The sequence below is a fragment of the Paramisgurnus dabryanus genome, chromosome 11, assembly GCF_030506205.2.
Source record: "Paramisgurnus dabryanus chromosome 11, PD_genome_1.1, whole genome shotgun sequence".
Classification (NCBI taxonomy): domain Eukaryota; kingdom Metazoa; phylum Chordata; class Actinopteri; order Cypriniformes; family Cobitidae; genus Paramisgurnus; species Paramisgurnus dabryanus.
The window spans coordinates 37,463,987-37,467,837 of NC_133347.1; the positions used below are offsets into that span (position 1 = coordinate 37,463,987).

Consider the following 3,851-nt stretch of genomic DNA (forward strand, 5'->3'; position numbering starts at 1 on the left):
GTGACTTTAAAGAAGTCTCTTTACAAAACAAACGTATTATCAAGTTGTATTTATAAGACACACGCAGTCAATTCCCCTAAATCTAAAAAAATACTTTATTTTTGTCAGAGCAGACAATATAAGACTCTTTGTATAATATACACATATTCACACATGTTTTAAGAAGCCTTTAATTAAAAATAAAACCCCAAAATGGGGTGAATACGTCTTAAAAACATTTAAAAGTTTATTAACGTCATATATAAGTTTCTCTGTCACCATCTGTGCACGTATACACATGTCTTAATCAGAGACTTGGTTAAAGATTCCCCTAAATCTAAAATAAAATCCTATTTTGCCATAGTGGCCAGAATTACATTTATTAACATTATTTTAAAATGGCAGATATGAACGCTCACCCGGCGCTTTGTCAGGCACCGCCGGATCTTTAATACGCGTGAAACTATAGTGCAGGTTATGAAAAGATTCACGGAATTCCTGAACCGTTTAAAAATTTATTTAGTTTAGACTATCGTCTAAAGATTGTAGTATTGACGGCTCCGAAGGTAATGGCTCAGGTCATTGCTTAAACTATACCCGTATACGGAATATTTAATTAAATAACTTGTGATGTTACAATCAAAAGTTTTAATCAGAGACATGGTTAAAGATTCCCCTAAATCTAAAATAAATTCCTATTTTGCCATAGTGGACATAATTACATTTATTAACTTTATTTTAAATGACAGATATGAACAATCACCCGACGCTTTGTCAGACACCGCCGGATCTTTAATACGCGTGAAACTGTAGACCATGTCATGAAAAGATTCCCGGACTTCGTGAACCGTTTAAAATTTTATTTAGTTCAGCCTTTGTGTCTGATCAGACACTATAGCTCGATAGAAAACATCGGCTTTAAGCGTAGCCAGGTACATCTAATATATATATATATATATATATATATATGATTAGTGATTGCCTTTAAATAAACTTATGCTGTTGCAAAACTTTAGATTCAACAACACACCCGCGGTGTGACAGTCAGTATTGAGAAGCGCACGGGGCGAGCAAAGGAGGGAGGATGGTTGAGATCTGACATCAAATGTCAATAAACAGCAAATGTCGAAACACGAGCCGTCATTAAACATGACACCATACGCTTGACATAAAACACACTCAGGAAAAACAATCACTCTAAATGACCGACAATAAAACCATTAAATACTTTCTGTCTAAAGTTGACAACTTGTACAGATTTTGATTGATGGTCCCGCCAATGTTCCCTCTAATTTTTTTCAGCACTGAGCAAATAATTTTTTTTCTGAGCACACATTTCAGTACTGTGAGGAATTCGCAACCACACGACCTGCCGAAAATGAACACGAGCCTGCGTTAACCATAGGAGATTCAAAGAGATGACAGTGTAGCGTGTAACGGGGTTTAGTGTATACACACGTATAATGTTCAATGTGGGCCTGTGTATAAATCCCAATACATGTAATTAACACTCTCTTTGAATTTACCAGGTACCTGGGTTTAGCAGATTGAACCGTTCACCTCAAGCTGAAAATCAGTTCTCATATACTACAGTGCAAATAAATAAATAAATAAAATACTTGTAAAAGTGTAACACTGTTTCATTTTGTTTGTAATACAAATTCATGATTCACTTAAATGACTCTGTTGGGTTGAATTCATGAATCAATTGATTCGGTTCAAAGGACCGTTTGTTCCTTTATATAGTTCAAATAGTTCAGTTCAAAGTCAGTGTCCTGTCCTTTAAAGAAAATCCAAGAAAATACGGAAAATGAAGTTTCAGCGAATTCACGTCCTAGTAGTTGTCCGAAACAAAAAGGAAAAATACCCTCCTACCAGTTCTGATGAATTCAAAGCACAGCTCTGGTTGGCTCGCCTTTTTGTATACACCTTCACTTAATTGTCTCGCGTGTCCAAGATGGAGCAGGAGAACTTTACAGATGTTCGAAATTCTCACAAAAAAACCCAGCCTTGTAAAAACACAAGGCAGAACAGTAATTAATCTTCAGTTCAACAGATTTATCAATAAGCATCATGTAAACATTTCAAATAACAACCTAACTCAGGGTTTCAACACTTATTGAACATATTGACACTTAAAATTTTATTTTTTAATCACATTTACGTTACTTGACTGTTAACTTTCAAATGTAAATAGCTTCAGCTCGTTCGTTATATACCAACGGCCAATGTAAACAAACTAATAAAACTCATAGTTTGCTGCCAAATTTGCAACACTTATGCCACAATGTCAAGTTAATATTTAGAATATAACTCACCAAAGCATACATTTTAACTTCTTATTTAAAAGAAGAAGTTCATTCGCAGTGTTTTGATGCTCTGTGATTCTGCATCTGCCTCCGTTCTAATTCTCTATTTTGCTCTCTCCTCACTCTAGCGACAGCTTTTCCAAGTTATCGCATCACTTCAGGAATCCAATAATTTGTTTTAAATCACTGTTTTGAATCTGAACTTTTTCCTCTTAATAAATATTTTAGTTTCTTGAGATCGACCCGTGCAGCTGCTCATCTGGCTCGCTCTCACTCTGTGCTCGTCCGTGCTGGCAGCGTCACTGTGTGAACTGAATGCGCTGCTACCATTGGCTCATAAAAGTGTCTGTCACCGTAGCAAGATCAGCGATTGGTTGAAAGTTTCTTCTCCTTCTAGAACACTCGCCTTCTCTCTCTCTTAATTCTTTTACAACAGCAAATGCATCAATGTTTATGTGCGGTCTGAAAAATGTGCGCGGTCTGACAAATCTATTGCGCGGCCACTTTGGCTGGCCTGCGCGGCCGCGCAGCGCGCGCAGCTTAGAGGGAACATTGGGTCCCGCCCCCCTGTCAAAGGGGTCATAAAAACGACCTGTCAGACAGCAACTGTCACCGGGTGGGGGAGGGGGTCATAAAAGTTTGACGAATGCTGCCCCGTTATAACTACTCGTATATATCTTTATGGACAAAAGGAACATATACACAAACATTCTCTGCACATTTTGTATGTTTCTCTCATCTGAAACAGTCATTTTAATTCATAGAGATCTAGGTCTTACTAAATGGTTGCTTGTTTAAATCTTTTAGACTATTTTTTTAAACAAAAGTAATTGTTCTTATAGAACATATATATTCTTTGACATAGATATGATGTGCAAACATACAAGTTTTTCAGATGACAGCCTCTGTCATATTATAGTAGGCCTAAAAATAGTACTAAAGCTGTACATTTTTTATATTTAACAACTGGCTATGTCCATACATAACTGATCCAGATGTGTTGTTTATATCAAATGGAGTTAATAACAAATATGATGTCATTAAGCAAATGTCAGTCAGATTTGCTATTAAGCACTTATTTGTAAATAGAAAATAGAAAATAGATTAGAATACTAACTTTTAAATCTAGATTAAAAACACATCTGTTTAACTCTGCATTTACTGAATGAGCACTGTGCTGCTTTACACTGACTGCACCTTTAACTCAAGCCACTATTACTCCTGTTTTATTCTGTTTAACATTTTAAACTGTTTTTATTAAAATCACATTCATTTTCTTTAATTGTTATTCAAAATTCTCATGTATCTTTTTTTATTGTGATTTTATTGTGTATCTATTATTTTTAAATTTTCTTTTTTCTCTTTTATATATTGTTTTCTCATTTCTATGTAAAGCACTTTGAATGACCTCTGTGTATGAAATGTGCTATACAAATAAACTTGCCTTGCCTTGTGTTCACACACGTGCTGTGCTAGAGTAAGTTTTCAGTAAACATTTATATTTAAAATAACCAAGTGTATCATAACATTACAATTTCATTGCAATAATTCTATAAACAATTA

The 3,851-nt window shown here is 35.1% G+C and overlaps 1 long non-coding RNA gene across 1 annotated transcript; it reads right to left on the reverse strand.

The window, feature by feature from the left end:
* Window positions 1–1,893: 1,893 nt before the first annotated feature.
* Window positions 1,894–2,810, reverse strand: LOC135718379 (uncharacterized). Its single transcript, XR_010520743.1, has 2 exons — window positions 2,298–2,810; window positions 1,894–1,988 (listed from the first exon to the last, which is right to left on the reverse strand). It is a non-coding gene; the product is annotated as an uncharacterized lncRNA (long non-coding RNA).
* Window positions 2,811–3,851: the final 1,041 nt, after the last annotated feature.